We start from the raw sequence: 17,421 nt of genomic DNA on the forward strand, positions 1-17,421 counted from the left end.
AGTTTTCTTATGTTTTGTTTTTTCTTTCTTCATTTTCAATGTTTTTTTGTTTGTTTACTATTTTCCTTCCGTTTTTTACTTTGTTTTTTGTTTTCATTTATTTCTTTTCTTCCTCAGTTTTCACCGCGCTCATTCTTCTGCACTAGTTTCATTGGTCTTCATTGTTTTTTGTTTTTGGGTTTTTTCTCTTTAAGTATAGAACATGAATATTTTTTATACGTGTTTAACATTTTTTCAAATATATGAAAAAAATCATATACATCTGAAACATTTTTCTCATACATGCTTGAATATGTTTTCAAATAAATGGTACATTTTTATCCATCAGGGCCTAGTGGCTAGAGCCGAGCCCTAAATTTTTTCCAAATGCACGATCAACATTTCTTTAAATTTATATTTTTCAGTCTCTACCTATTTTTATACACATTGTACATTTTTATCCATCAGGGCCATTTTACATATACATGTTTAATATTTCCCAATTATATAAATATCATTTTTTAAAGTTATATTTTTCTGTCTACTCTTTCCATAAACATTGTACATCTGTTTTTATACATCAGTAACATTTTTTATAGGGACATTCACATTTTTGCCCCTAACTCAAACCCACTACTCAGATTTGCCCTTAATTTTGAAGCACGCTCAAATTTGCCCCCCTGCCGTTAGATGCACTTATAAAAATGCCCATTCGTGCCATTAACGTCCAGTCAAAGGGCCTTAAACATTTTCTAGGCATTTGCTGGACATTTTTGCCCATAGAAAAAAAGAAAACAGAAATTGAAAAAGAGAGGAGAGAGGGCATGCTTACCTTTTGGCCCAGGACGGCACAACCAGCCTAGCCCGTTGGCTGGTCATCTCCTTCCTCTGCCGAGGCCGAGGGCATGTTACCCGCGTGCTCACCTGAGCCGCCATTCCTGTGGCCAATGTCGCTGAGAAGCAAACCATCATGTCTCCGAGCCCCGCCTTTAAGCTAAGAATCACCACACCGACGATAGTGACCTCGGGTGCCCTGCAATTCGCAACCGATGCCATCTACGCCGCATCTTTCAGCCGGCCGTTGTCCGAGATCCCCCCGCTCCCTTACTATCATAGAGATCCATTCGTTGTCACAGATTTTCCAGATACCTCACCGATGAGCTCCTCTTTATCCAGCCCCTCCCCACGACGCCTCGCTCCAGCGGTCGCAGACGAGTTCAATCGCTATTAGCCATTGCCATCCCCTTCTTCCACTCTGGAATACTCAGGGTGATCCCCTGATTCTGATGCACCTCTATCCCTGTTGGGGAACATGGTAATTTCAAAAAAAAATCCTACGATCACGCAAGATCTATCTAGGAGATGCATAACAACGAGAGGGGAGAGTGTGTCCACGTACCCTCATAGAGCAAAAAGCGGAAGCATTTCAATAACGCGGTTGATGTAGTCGAACTTCTTCGTGGTCCAACCGATCAAGTACCGAACATACGGCACCTCCGCGTTCAGCACATGTTCAGCTCGATGACGTCCCTCGTGCTCTTGATCCAATTGAGTACGAGGGTGAGTTCCGTCAGCATGACGGTGTGGCGACGGTGATGATGATGTTACTGGCGCAGGGCTTCGCCTAAGCACTACGATGGTATGATCGAGGTGTGTAACTATGAAGGGGGGCACCGCACACGGTTAAGAGAAACTTGTGTGTTCTAGGGTGCCCTCCTGCCCCCGTACATAAAGGAGCAAGGGGGGAGGCCGGCCGGCCCCTAGTGCGCGCCCAAGAGAGGAGTCCTACTAGGAGTACTAGTCCTAGTAGGATTCCACCACAATGGAGAGAGGGGAAGGAAGGAGAGGGAGTAGGAAAGGGGGGCGTCGCCCCCCTTCCCTTGTCCTATTCGGACTCCAAGGGGGGGGCCTGCCCTGGCCGCCCTCCTCTCTCTCTGCTAAGGCCCATGGTGGCCCATTAGTTCCCCCGGGGGGTTCCGGTAACCCCTCCGGCACTTCGGTTTTACCCAAAACTTTCCGGAACACTTTCGGTGTCCGAATATAGCCGTCCAATATATCAATCTTTATGTCTCGACCATTTTGAGACTCCTCGTCACGTCCGTGATCTCATCTGGGATTCCGAACAAACTTCGGTCATCAAAAACACATAACTCATAATACATATCGTCATTGAACGTTAAACGTGCGGACCCTACGGGTTCGAGAACTATGTAGACATGACCGAGACACATCTCCAGTCAATAACCAATAGCGGAACCTGAATGCTCATATTGGCTCCTACATATTCTACGAAGATCTTTATCGGTCAAACCATATAACAACATACGTATAACAACATACGTTGTTCCCTTTGTCATCGGTATGTTACTTGCCCGAGATTCGATCGTCGGTATCATCATACCTAGTTCAATCTCGTTACTGGAAAGTCTCTTTACTCGTTTCGTAATACTTCATCCTGCAACTAACTCATTAGTCACGTTGCTTGCAAGGCTTATAGTGATGAGCATTACCGAGAGGGCCCAGAGATACCTCTCCGAAACACGGAGTGACAAATCCTAATCTCGATCTATGCCAACCCAACAAACACCTTCGGAGACACCTGTAGAGCATCTTTATAATCACCCAGTTACGTTGTGACATTTGATACCACACAAGGTGTTCCTTCGGTATTCAGGAGTTGCATAATCTCATAGTCTGAGGAACGTGTATAAGTCATGAAGAAAGCAGTGGCAATGAAATTGTAACGATCATAATGCTAAGCAGACGGATGGGTCTTGTCCATCACATCATTCTCCTAATGATGTGATCTCGTTCATCAAATGACAACACATGTCTATGGTTAGGAAACATAACCATCTTTAATTAACGAGCTAGTCAAGTAGAGACATACTAGGGACACTATGTTTTGTCTATGTATTCACACATGTACTAAGTTTCCAGTTAATACAATTCTAGCATGAATAATAAACATTTATCATGATAGAAGGAAATATAAATAACAACTTTATTATTGCCTCTAGGGCATATTTCCTTCAGTCTCCCACTTGCACTAGAGTCAATAATCTAGTTCACATCACCATGTGATTTAACATCAATAGTTCACATCTATATGTGATTAACACCCATAGTTCACATCGTCATCTGACCAACAACCAAAGGGTTTACTAGAGTTAATAATCTAGTTCACATTGCTATGTGATTAACACCCAAAGAGTACTAAGGTCTGATCATGTTTTGCTTGTGAGAGAAGTTTAGTCAACGGGTCTGTCACATTCAGAGCCGTATGTATTCTGCAAATATTCTGTCTACATTGCTCTGCATGAAGCTACTTTAGCTAACTGCTCCCACTTTCAATATGTATCCAGATTGAGACTCAGAGTCATATGGATCGGTGTAAAAGCTTGCATCGACGTGACTGTTTATGACGAACTCTTTATCACTTCCACAACCGAGAAATATTTCCTTAGTCCTCACTAAGGATAATTTTGACCGTTGTCCAGTGATCTACTCCTATATCACTATTGTACCCCCCTTGCCAAACTCATGGCAAGGTACACAATAGGTCTGGCACACAACATAGCATACCTTATAGAACCTATGAATGAGGCATAGGGAATGACTTTCATTCTCTTTCTATCTTCTGCCGTGGTCGGGCTTTGAGTCTTACTCAACTTTACACCTTGTAACACAAGCAAGAACCCGTTCTTTGACCGATCCATTTTGAACTTTTTCAAAAACTTTATCAAGGCATGTGCTTTCTGAAAGTCCAATTAAGCATCTTGATCTATCTCTATAGATCTTGATGCCCAATATGTAAGCAGCTTCACTGAGGTATTTCATTGAAAAACTCTTATTCAAGTATCCCTTTATGCTATCCAGAAATTCTATATCATTTCCAATCAACAATATGTCATCCACATATAATATTAGAAATGCTACAGAGCTCCCAATCACTTTATTGTAAATACAGGCTTAACTATCAAAGCGTTTATTCCAACTCCGAGAGGCTTGCACCAGTCCATAAATGGATCGCTGGAGCTTGCACACTTTGTTAGCACCCTTTGGATCGACAAAACCTTCTGGTTGCATCATATACAACTCTTCTTCCAGAAATTCATTCAGGAATGCAATTTTGACATCAATCTGCCAGATTTCATAAAATATGGCAACTGCTAACATGATTGGAATGAATTTAAGCATCGCTACAGTTGAGAAAATCTCATTGTAGTCAACACCTTGAACTTGTCGAAAACCTTTTGTGACAAGTCGAGCTTTGTAGATACTACTATCAGTGCCTATCTTCCTCTTGAAGATCCATTTATTTTCTATGGCTTGCCGATCATCGAGAAAGTCCACCAAAGTCCACACTTTGTTCTCATACATGGATCCCATCTCAGATTTCATGGCCTCAAGCCATTTTGCAGAATCTGGGCTCATCACCGCTTCCTCATAGTTCGTAGGTTCATCATGATCTAGTAACATGACTTCCAGAATAGGATTACCGTACCACTCTGGTGCGGACCGTACTCTGGTTGACCTACGAGGTTCGGTAGTAACTTGATCTGAAGTTTCATGATCATCATCATTAGCTTCCTCACTAATTGGTGTAGGGATCACTGGAACTGATTTCTGTGATGAACTACTTTCCAATTCGGGAGAAGGTACAATTACCTCATCAAGTTCTACTTTCCTCCCACTCACTTCTTTCGAGAGAAACTCCTTCTCTAGAAAGGATCCATTCTTAGCAACGAATATCTTGCCTTCGGATTTGTGATAGAAGGTGTACCCAACAGTTTCCTTTGGGTATCCTATGAAGACGCATTTCTCTGATTTGGGTTCGAGCTTATTAGGTTGAAGCCTTTTCACATAAGCATCGCAACCCCAAACTTTAAGAAACAACAACTTTGGTTTCTTGCCAAACCACAGTTCATAAGGCGTCATCTCAACGGATTTTGATGGTGCCCTATTTAAAGTGAATGCAGCTGTGTCTAATGCATAACCCCAAAACGATAGTGGTAAATCGGTAAGAGACATCATAGATCGCACCATATCCAATAAAGTGTGATTACAACATTCAGACACACCATTACGCTGTGGTGTTCCAGGTGGCATGAGCTGTGAAACTATTCCACATTGTTTTAAATGAAGGCCAAACTCGTAACTCAAATATTCTTCTCCATGATCAGATCGTAGAAACTTTTATTTTCTTGTTACGATGATTCTCCACTTCACTCTGAAATTCTTTGAACTTTTCAAATGTTTCAGACTTGTGTTTCATTAAGTAGATATACCCATATCTTCTTAAATCATCTGTGAAGGTCAGAAAATAACGATACCCGCCACGAGCATCAACACTCATTGAACCGCATACATCGGTATGTATTATTTCCAATAAGTCACTATCTCGTTCCATTGTTTTGGAGAACGGAGTTTTAGTCATCTTGCCCATAAGGCACGGTTCGCAAGTATCAAATGATTCATAATCAAGTGATTCCAAAAGTCCATCTTTATGTAGTTTTTTCATGCACTTTACACTGATATGACCCAAACGACAGTGCCAGAAATAAGTTGCACTATCATTATCAACTTTGCATCTTTTGGCATCAATGTTATGAATATGTGTATTACCACGATCGAGATTCAATAAACCATCAACATTGTGTGTATGACCATAGAAGGTTTTATTCATGTAAACGGAATAACAATTATTCTCTGTCTTAAATGAATAACCGTATTGCAATAAACATGATCTAATCATATCCATCCTCAAAGCAAACACCAAATAACATTTATTTAGGTTCAACACTAATCCTGAAAGTATAGGGAGTGTGTGATGATGAACATATCAATCTTGGAACCACTTCCAACATACATCATCGCTTCATCCTTAACTAGTCTCTATTTATTCTGTAAGTCCTGTTTCGAGTTATTAATCTTAGCAACCAAACAAGTATCGAATACCCAGGGGCTACTATGAACACTATCAAGGTACACATCAATAACCTGTATATCAAATATACCTTTGCTCACTTTGCCATCCCACTTCTCCACCAAATATTTGGGGTAGTTCCGCTTCCGGTGACCATTTCCTTTGTAGTAGAAGCACTCAGTTTCAGGCTTAGGTCTAGCTTTGGGTTTCTTCACGGCTTGCCATTCTATTTGAAGTTCCCTTTCTTTCCCTTTGCCATTTTCTTGAAATTACTGGTCTTGTCAATCATCAACACTTGATGCTTTTTCTTGATTTCTACCTTCGTCGATTTCAGCATCACGAAGAGCTCGGGAATCGTTTACGTCATCCCTTGCATACTATAGTTCATCATGAAGTTCTAGTAACTTGGTGATGGTGACTAGAGAACTCTGTCAATCACTATCTTATCTGGAAGATTAACTCCCACCTGATTCAAGCGATTGTAGTACCCAGACATTCTGAATACATGCTCACTAGCTGAGCAAGTCTCCTCCATCTTTTAGGTGAAGTACTTGTCGGAGGTCTCATACCTCTCGACATGGGCATGAGTCTGAAATACCAATTTCAGCTCTTGGAACATCTCATATACTATGTGGCGTTCAAAACATTTTTGAAGTCCCGGTTCTAAGCCGTAAAGCATGGTACACTAAACTATCAAGTAGTCATCATATTGAGCTAGCCAAACGTTCATAACGTCTGCGTCTGCTCCTGCAATAGGTTTGTCACCTAGCGGTGCATCAAGGACATAATTCTCCTGTGCAGCAATGAGGATAAACCTTAGATCGACCGAATCCGCATTATTGCTACTATCATCTTTCAACTTATTTTTTTCTCTAGGAACATATCAAAAATAAAGGAAGCTACAACGCAAGCTATTGATCTATAACATAATTTGCAAAATACTATCAAGACTAAGTTCATGATAAATTAAAGTTCAATTAATCATATTACTTAAGAACTCCCACTTAGATTGACATCCCTCTAGTCATCTAAATGATCACGTGATCCAAATCAACTAAACCATGTCCGATCATCACATGAGATGGAGTAGTTTTCAATGGTGAACATCACTATGTTGATCATATCTACTATATGATTCACGCTCGACCTTTCGGTCTCCAGTGTTCCGAGGCCATATCTACATATGCTAGGCTCGTCAAGTTTAACCCGAGTATTTTGCATGTGCAAAACTGGCTTGCACCCGTTGTATGTGAATGTAGAGCCTATCACACTCGATCATCACGTGGTGTCTCAGCACGAAGAACTGTCGCAATGGTGCATACTCAGGGAGAACACTTATACCTTGAAATTTTAGTCAGGGATCATATTATAATGCTACTATCGTACTAAGAAAAATAAGATGCATAAAAGATAAACATCACATGCAATCAAAATATGTGACATGATATGGCCATCATCATCTTGTGCTTATGATCTCCATCACCGAAGCATCGTCATGATCTCCATCGTCACCGGCGCGACACCTTGATCTTCATTGTAGCATCGTTGTCGTCTCGCCAACTATTTGTTGCTACGACTATCGCTACCGCTTAGTGATAAGGTAAAAAAAATTACATGGCGATTGCATTGCATACAATAAAGCGACAACCATATGGCTCCTGCCAGTTGCCGATAACTTTGTTACAAAACATGATCATCTCATACAACAATTTATATCATATCATGCCTTAACCATATCACATCACAGCAAGCCCTGCAAAAACAAGTTAGATGTCCTCTTACCTATGCATCAAAACCACAACGATTTTTCGTCAAGTGTGTCATTTTAACTTTCAACAAGGACCGGCTGTAGTCAAACTCGATTCAACTAAAGTTGGAGAAACAGACACCCGCCAGCCACCTGTGTGCAAAAGCACGTCGATAGAACCAGTCTCATGAACGCGGTCATGTAATGTCGGTCCGGGTTGCTTCATCCAACAATACTGCTCTTTGTGTTCTACTCGTGGTAAGCAGTATGACTATTATCGTCCACAACTCTTTGTGTTCTACTCGTGCATATAACATCGACCCATAGACCTGGCTCGGATGCCACTGTTGGGGAACACGGTAATTTCAAAAAAAATCCTACGATCACGCAAGATCTATCTAGGAGATGCATAGCAACGTGAGGGGAGAGTGTGTCCACGTACCTTCATAGACCGAAAGCGGAAGCATTTCAATAACACGGTTGATGTAGTCGAACTTCTTCGCGAACAAACCGATCAAGTACCGAACGTACGGCACCTCCACGTTCAGCACACGTTCAGCTCGATGACGTCCCTCGTGCACTTGATGCAGTTGAGGATGAGGGCGAGTTCCGTCAGCACGACGGTGTGGCGACAGTGATGATGATGTTACCGGCGCAGGGCTTCGCCTAAGCACTACGATGGTATGATCGAGGTGTGTAATTGTGGAGGGGGGCACCGCACATGGTTAAGAGAAATTTGTGTGTTCTCGGGTACCCCCTGCCCCCGTATATAAAGGAGCAAGGGGGAGGCCGGCCGGCCCCTAGGGCGCGCCCAAGAGAGGAGTCCTACTAGGACTACTAGCCCTAGTAGGATTCCACCACAACGGAGAGAGGGGAAGGAAGGAGAGGGAGAGGGAGTAGGAAAGGGGGGCGCCCCCCTTCCCTTTGTCCTATTCGGACTCCAAGGGGGCGTGCTGCCTGCCCTGGCCGCCCTCCTCTCTCGAGTAAGGCCCATGGTGGCCCATTAGTTCCGACGGGGGGTTCCGGTAACCCCTCCGAGACTCCGGTTTTACCCGAAACTTTTTGGAACACTTCTGGTGTCCGAATATAGCCGTCCAATATATCAATCTTTATGTCTTGACCATTTCCAGACTCCTCGTCATGTTTGTGATCTCATCCGGGATTCTGAACAAACTTTGGTCATCAAGAACACATAACTCATAATACATATCATCATCGAACGTTAAGCGTGCGGACCCTACGGGTTCGAGAACTATGTAGACATGACCGAGACACATCTCTGGTCAATAACAAATAGCGAAACCTGGATGCTCATATTGGTCCTACATATTCTATGAAGATCTTTATCGGTCAAACTGCATAACAACATACGTTGTTCCCTTTGTCATCGGTATGTTACTTGCCCGAGATTCAATCATCGGTATCATCATACCTAGTTCAATCTCGTTACTGGCAAGTCTCTTTACTCGTTTCGTAATACTTCATCCTGCAACTAACTCATTAGTCACGTTGCTTGCAAGGCTTATAGTGATGAGCATTACCGAGAGGGCCCAGAGATACCTCTCCGAAACACGGAGTGACAAATCCTAATCTCGATCTATGCCAACCCAACAAACACCTTCGGAGACACCTATAGAGCATCTTTATAATCACCCAGTTACGTTGTGACATTTGATACCACACAAGGTGTTCCTCCGGTATTCAGGAGTTGCATAATCTCATAGTCTGAGGAACGTGTATAAGTCATGAAGAAAGAAGTGGCAATGAAACTGTAATGATCATAATGCTAAGCTGATGGATGGGTCTTGTCCATCACATCATTCTCCTAATGATGTGATCTCGTTCATCAAATGACAACACATGTCTATGGTTAGGAAACATAACCATCTTTAATTAACGAGCTAGTCAAGTAGAGACATACTAGGGACACTATGTTTTGTCTATGTATTCACACATGTACTAAGTTTCCGGTTAATACAATTCTAGCATGAATAATAAAAATTTATCATGATATATGGAAATATAAATAACAACTTTATTATTGCCTCTAGGGCATATTTCCTTCAATTCCCTCTTTCATGTGCCTTCTAGCCCCTCTACTACCAAGCTTCGAACGGCGCCGCCGCTAGTCTCGGCCATAGCTGACACTCCAGTCGTCCCTGCTTGCCCTGCCACTTCCATTCGACGCAAAGCGAGCCCAGGCGCACGTAGGAAGAAATTACCCGCCATTTTGGTCGCCGGACAGAGCTCCATGCCCTCTGTCGTGGCTCGTCGGTGGTTTGATTAGGATAGTGAGCTTTCTATGACATGTGGGTCGCATTAATTAGTTTAGCCCTAATCCTACCTAGTATTAACAATATGCTTATTAATGAGACTAATCTGTGGGCCTTAACAGTTAACAAAACTTCTAAATCATTTAAAAAATAACTAGACACTTACATGTGGGGCCCAAAGGTAAGTAAGAGAGAGGTTTTTTTGCTTTTATTCTTCAGTGAGCCCACTTGTAAGTGAGTGAGAGGGTAGGTATGGTTTTTAGTTTTATTCAATGGGCCCCACTTGTAAGTAACACATGAAGAGAGGGGCAACATTGTCAAGCAAATGCTAGAAAATGGTCAAAGCTCTTTGACTTGACGGTAATGGCATAGAAGGGCATTTTTATAAATGCAACTAATGGTAGAGGGGCAAATTTGAGCATGCTTCGAAATTAGGGGCACATCTGAGTAGTAGGTTCATGTTAGTAAATTTGAGCATGCTTGTTTTGATAGCGATATTTGGCATGTGTTTATCAAAAACTTGTTTTTATAAGATTTTCAGTAATATCGGCTTTGCTAGTTTTTCTATTAATAATGAGCTTATAGTAGAATCACGTTTGGTGTCAAAAAGGCTAAAGTTGGCCTATCTAATTTCTTGTTTTTCTAGGGTTTCATTGGTTTTTTCTTTGTTTTTCTTAGGTTTTCTTTGTTTCTTTCTCCATTTCAATGTTTTTTCGTTTGTTTACTGTTTTCCTTCCGTTTTCTTTATTTCTTTGTTTCTTTCTTTGTTTTCACTATGCTTCATTCTTCTTGCACTGATTTCATTGGTTTTCATAGTTTTTTTTGTTTTCGTATAGAACATGAATATTTTTTAAACCTGTTTAACATTTTTCCAAATATATGAAACATTTTTCATATACATCTGAAACATTTTCCCTATACACGCTTGAATATGTTTTCAAAAACATGGTTAACATTTTCTGAAACATATATTTTGATGTGAACTTTTTACATACATATTCAACATTTTTCGTATATATCAGGAATATTTTTACATACATATTATAGTTTTTCAAATACATGATCAACATTTTTGAAAATTTATATTTTTCTATCTCTACCTATTTTCATACACATTGTACAATTTTTATCCATCAGGGCCGTTTTATATATACATGTTTAACATTTTCCAATTATATAATTATAATTTTTTAAAGTTGTATTTTTCTGCCTACTCTTTTCATAAACATCATACAATTATTTTATACATTAGTAACATTTTTCTCTTGAATACGCATAAGCATGTTTATCATATATTAAAGAAGGAGCGGCAAAGAAGCCGGATACAACGCCGTTCGGCCATTTCCACGCCAATCACAAAGATTAGCATCCATATCCACCCAACACACCCACCGCGCTAACTATGATACATGCTATACCTAGGCCAACCTCATGCCAAAGGCAATGAGGCAAGCCACATAGCAACTAGGCCACGTCACACCGATGTCGGAGACCTCTACAACAAAACCAAGACTCGAGGAGAAAGCAGACCGACGCACCCCACCCAATGCGCCAAGAAGAAGTCGGCAAGTGGACGACAGGACCTCGACAGACCTAAAGGCGACGTCGTCGAGAGGGCGTCGGTGATGGTGTACATTACGCACTGGAGGCCCACACCCATATTAGTAGCCAACACCGACTTAAGTCGTGCAACCGGTACTCCTCGAGCTACAAGACCGCACCTACAAAGAGGGAACGGGGGCATGACACCGCCGCCACCTGGTCCGAGCCCGGACCAAGGGTTTCCTGTGAGCATGAGGAAGGGAGTCGAATTGGGGCCAAAGCAATGGCTTCAGGGAGGGGACGATGTCCATGGATGTCGCCATTGCTAGCCTTGGGATGCGAAGAAGGGATTTCGCGTAGCCCAAGATCACAACACCTAAACCGGAGCTGCTCAAGCAGGCCGACTACTGCAATGGGAGGCGTCACATCGCCACACAGCAGCCACCACCACGCCACCACCTCACACACGAGCCTCCATGGCCAAGGTCAGCTCTCCACCTCCACCTCCACGGCGCCACGAGCCTCACCAACGGGAAGGACACCACCAATCTCCGCCATCCTCCGCCACCCGGAGCCGCACATCCACCCACCACCATCCACCTTCTTCGGAGCGGCGGCCACCTCCGACCTCTAGCCGCAGCCACAACGAGCCGAGAAGCTGCCCCTACAAAGGCCAGAACTAGACGGAAGTGATGCCCATTGAGTCACCGCCTCCACCTATACCACCGCCAACATCACTCCTCCTGCCCAAGCCACCCCGAGCTCGCGGTCGACGCCTGCATGCACCCAACCGCTGCGGGAGCCTTCACCAGATCTGGTGTCCCGCGCCGCCCTGTCCGATGTGAGAGGAAGTGAGAACAGGCCCCGCAGCCGACCATGCCGAGCAGACTTTTCCCGGCGACGCTTGATAACCCACAAGTATAGGGGATAACAACAATTTTCGAGGGTAGAGTATTAAACCCAAATTTATTGATTCGACACTGATACATCTCCAACGTATCTATAATTTTTGATTGTTCCATGCTATTATATTACCCGTTTTGGATGTTTATGGGCTTTACTTTACACTTTAATATCATTTTTGGGACTAAACTACTAACCGGAGGCCCAGCCCGAATTGCTATTTTTTTTGCCTATTTTAGTGTTTCGAAGAAAATGAATATCAAACGGAGTCCAAACAGAATGAAACCTTAGGGAGAGTTATTTTTGGAATGGAAGCAACCAGGAGACTTGGAGTAGACGTTAGGCTAGCTTTGAGGTGGACACGAGGCAGGGAGGCGCGCCCTATCCCCCTGGGCGTGCCCCCATCCTTGTGGGCCCCTCGTGGCTCCCCTGACCGACTTCTTTCGCCTATATATGTCCATATAGCCTAAAAACATCGAGGAGCACAATAGATCGGGAGTTTCGCCGCCACAAGCCTTTGTAGCCACCAAAAACCAATCGGGACCCTGTTCTGGCACCCTGCCGGAGGGGGATCCCTCACCGGTGGCCATCTTCATCATCCCGGTGCTCTCCATGACGAGGAGGGAGTAGTTCACCCTCGGGGCTGAGGGTATGTACCAGTAGCTATGTGTTTGATATCTCTCTCTCTCTTGTGTTCTTGATTTGGCACGATCTTGATGTATCGCGAGCTTTCCTATTATAGTTGGATTTTATGATGTTTCTCCCCCTCTACTCTCTTGTGATGAATTGAGTTTTCCCCTTGAAGTTGTCTTGTCGAATTGAGTCTTTAAGGATTTGAGAACACTTGATGTATGTCTTGTCGTGCTTATCTATGGTGACAATGGGATATTCACGTGATCTACTTGATGTATGTTTTAGTGATCAACTTGCTGGTTCAATGAACTTATGCGTAGGGATTGGCACACGTTTTCGTCTTGACTCTCCGGTAGAAACTTTGGGGCTCTCTTTGAAGTACTTTGTGTTGGTTGAATAGATGAATCTGAGTTTGTGTGATGCATATCGTATAATCATGTCCACAGATACTTGAGGTGACATTGGAGTATCTAGGTGACATTAGGGTTTTGGTTGATTTGTGTCTTAAGGTGTTATTCTAGTACAAACTCTATGATAGATCAAACAGAAAGAATAGCTTCGTGTTATTTTACTACGGACTCTTGAATAGATTGATCAGAAAGGATAACTTTGAGGTGGTTTCGTACCCTACCATAATCTCTTCGTTGTTCTCTGCTATTAGTGACTTTGGAGTGACTCTTTGTTGCATGTCGAGGGATAGTTATATCATCCAAGTATGTTATTATTGTTGAGAGAACTTGCACTAGTGAAAGTATGAACCCTAGGCCTTGTTTCCTAGCATTTCAATACCGTTTACGCTCACTTTTATCATTAGTTACCTTGCTGTGTTTATAATTTCAGATTACAAAAACCTATATCTACCATCCATATTGCACTTGTATCACCATCTTTTCGCCGAATTAGTGCACCTATACAATTTAGCATTGTATTGGGTGTGTTGGGGACACAAGAGACTCTTTGTTATTTGGTTGCAGGTTTGTTTGAGAGAGACCATCTTCATCCTACGCCTCCCACCGATTGATAAACCTTAGGCCATCCACTTGAGGGAAATTTGCTACTGTCCTACAAACCTCTGCACTTGGAGGCCCAACAACGTATACAAGAAGAAGGTTGTGTAGTAGACATCAAGCTCTTTTCTGGCGCCGTTGCCGGGGAGGTGATTGCTTGAAGGTATATCTTTAGATCTTGCAATCGAATCTTTTAGTTTCTTGTTTTATCACTAGTTTAGAATATAAAAGAAAACTACAAAAAGATGGAATTGAGTTTGCCTCATACGCTTCATCTTTTTAATATCTTTTGTGAGAATGATGGAAAGGAAAATTGTGCTCAAGTGCTAGAAGAAGAAGTCTATAATTTGTTTGGCACTAAATATTCTAATGATGAGCATGATTGCAATGTTGTTAGTATGAATTTCTTGAATATCCATGATGCTAATGATATGCAAAGCCACAAGCTTGGGGAAGCTATGTTTGATGAAGATGATATTTTTTGTCCCTCAAGTTTTGATGAGAAAATTTATTATGATGAAAGCATGCCTCCTATTTATGATGATTATTGTGATGATACGTATGCCATAAAGAATAAACATAACCATGAAACTTGTCATCATGATTTTAATTTTCAATTGTATTATGCTTCACATGATAGTTCTATGCAAGTAGATCATGAAAAGAATGCTTTATGTGCTGGTTATATTGTTGAACTCATTCATGATGCTACTGAAAATTATAATGAGGGAGGAACATATGCTTGTGGGAATTGCAATAATATCAAGTTTCCTCTCTATGTGTTGAAAATCTTGAAGCTATGCTTGTTTTACCTTCCTATGCTAGTTGATTCTTGTTCCCATAAGTTGTTTGCTCACAAAATCCCTATGCATAGGAAGTGGTTTAGACTTAAATGTGCTAGTCGTATGCTTCATGATGCTCCCATTATGTTTCAATTCTTAACTTTTATGTGAGCATCATTGTCATCATCATGCCTAGCTAAAAAGGCATTAAAGAAAAGCACTTGTTGGGAGACAACCCAATATTTAGCCTTACTGTTTTTGTGTGTTCACATGATTATGCTACTTTAGTAATCATGTTTTATAGCTTTTGTTTTAATAAAGTTCCAAGTAAGACCTTTAGGATAGCTTACGATGATAGTTGTGTTGATCCTGCTGAAAATCAGAAACTTTTGCACCTAGTAAATTAGTTTTGATAATTCACATAAACGTTATTTTGATCTGATTCTTTTTGCCATGGATTTGTAAATAAATTTCTCAGGATTTCCTAATTTTGTAGTATTTTTGGAGTTCCAGAAGTATTCGATAGTTACATATTACTACAGAACGTTCTGTTTTTGACATATTCTGTTTTTCGTGTGTTGTTTGCTTATTTTGATGAATCTACGAGTAGTATCGGAGGGTATGAACCATAGAGAAGTTGGAATACAGTAGTTTTAACACCAATATGAATTTAGAATGAGTTCACAACAGTACCTAAGTGGTGGTTTATTTTCTTATACTAACGGAGCTTACGAGTTTTCTGTTGAGTTTTGTGTTGTGAAGTTTTCAAGTTTTGGGTAAAGATTCGATGGACTATGGAATAAGGAGTGGCAAGAGCCTAAGCTTGGGGATGCCCAAGTCACCCCAAGGTAATATTCAAGGACAACCAATAGCCTAAGCTTGGGGATGCCCTGGATGGCATCCCCTCTTTCGTCTCCGTCTATCGGTAACTTATTTGGAGCTATATTTTTATTCACCACATGATATGTGTTTTGCTTGGAGTGTCTTGTATGATATGAGTCTTTGATTTTTAGTTCACCTCAATCTCCCTTGCTTTACACACCTTTTGGGAGAGACACACATGATTCGTAATTTATTAGAATACTCTATGTGCTTCACTTATATCTTTTGAGCTAGACAGTTTTGCTTATGTGCTTCACTTATATCTTTTAGAGCACGGCGGTGGTTTTATTTTATAGAAATTCTTGATCTCTCATGCTTAACTTATATTATTTTGAGATTCTTTTATAACAGCATGGTGTTTGCTATGGTTATAAAATTGGTCCTAGAATGATGGGCATCCAAGTTGGGTATAATAAAAACTATCATAGAAAGTGCATTAAACACTATGATCAATTTCATGCTTGATAATTGTTTTGAGATATAAAGGTGGTAATGTTAGAGTCATGCTAGTTGGGTAATTATGAAATTGAGAAATACTTGTGTTGAAGTTGGCAAGTCCCGTAGCATGCACGTATGGTAAAAGTTGTGTGACAAATTTGTTGCATGGGGTGCTCTTTTAATTGTCTTCCTTATGTGTGGAGGTCGGGATCGCGTGATGGTTAACTCCTACCAACCCTTCCCCTAGGAGCATGCGTAGTAGTACTTTGCTTCGAGGGCAAGTAAACTTTTGCAATAAGTATATGAGTTCTTTATGACTAATGTGAGTCCATGGATTATACACACTCTCACCCTTCCACCATTGCTAGCATCTATTATGCCGCGCAACTTTCACCGGTATCATGCACCCACCATTACCTTCCTCAAAACAGCCGCCATACCTACCTATTATGGCATTTCCATAGCCATTCCGAGATATATTGCCATGCAACTTTCCACCCTTCCTTTATTATGACACGCCCCATCATTGTCATATTGCTCTTTGCATGATCATGTAGTTGCCATCGTATTTGTGGCAAGGCCACCTTCATAAATTTTCATACATTTCACTCTTGATTCATTGCATATCCCGATACACCGCCAGAGGCATTCACGTAGAGTCATATTTTGTTCTAAGTATTGAGTTGTAATTCTTGAGTTGTAAATCAATAAAAGTGTGATGATCTTCATTATTAGAGCATTGTCCCAAGAAAGGAAAGGATGATGAAGACTATGATTCCCCCACAATTCGGGATGAGACTTCGGACTTTACAAAAAATAAAAGAGGCCAAAGAAGCCCAAATAAAAAAAGGAAAAAAGAGAGGCCAAAGAAGCCCACCAAATAAAAAAAAGAAAAGAAAAAAATGAGAGAAAAAGAGAGAAGGGACAATGCTACTATCCTTTTACCACACTTGTGCTTCAAAGTAGCACCATGATCTTCATGATAGAGAGTCTCTTATGTTGTCACTTTCATATACTAGTGGGAATTTTTCATTATAGAACTTGACTTGTATATTCCAATGATGGGCTTCCTCAAAATGCCCTAGGTCTTCGTGAGCGAGCAAGTTGGATGCACCCCCACTTAGTTTCTTTTGTTGAGCTTTCATATATTTATAGCTCTAGTGCATCCGTTGCATGGCAATCCCTACTCAATCACATTGATATCTATTAATAGGCATCTCCATATCCTGTTGATACGCCTAGTTGATGTGAGACTATCTTCTCCCTTTTTGTCTTCACAACCACCACCATATTACACATATAGTGC

Source organism: Triticum aestivum, chromosome 7B, assembly GCF_018294505.1.
Source record: "Triticum aestivum cultivar Chinese Spring chromosome 7B, IWGSC CS RefSeq v2.1, whole genome shotgun sequence".
In the NCBI taxonomy this organism is placed as follows: Eukaryota; Viridiplantae; Streptophyta; class Magnoliopsida; order Poales; family Poaceae; genus Triticum; species Triticum aestivum.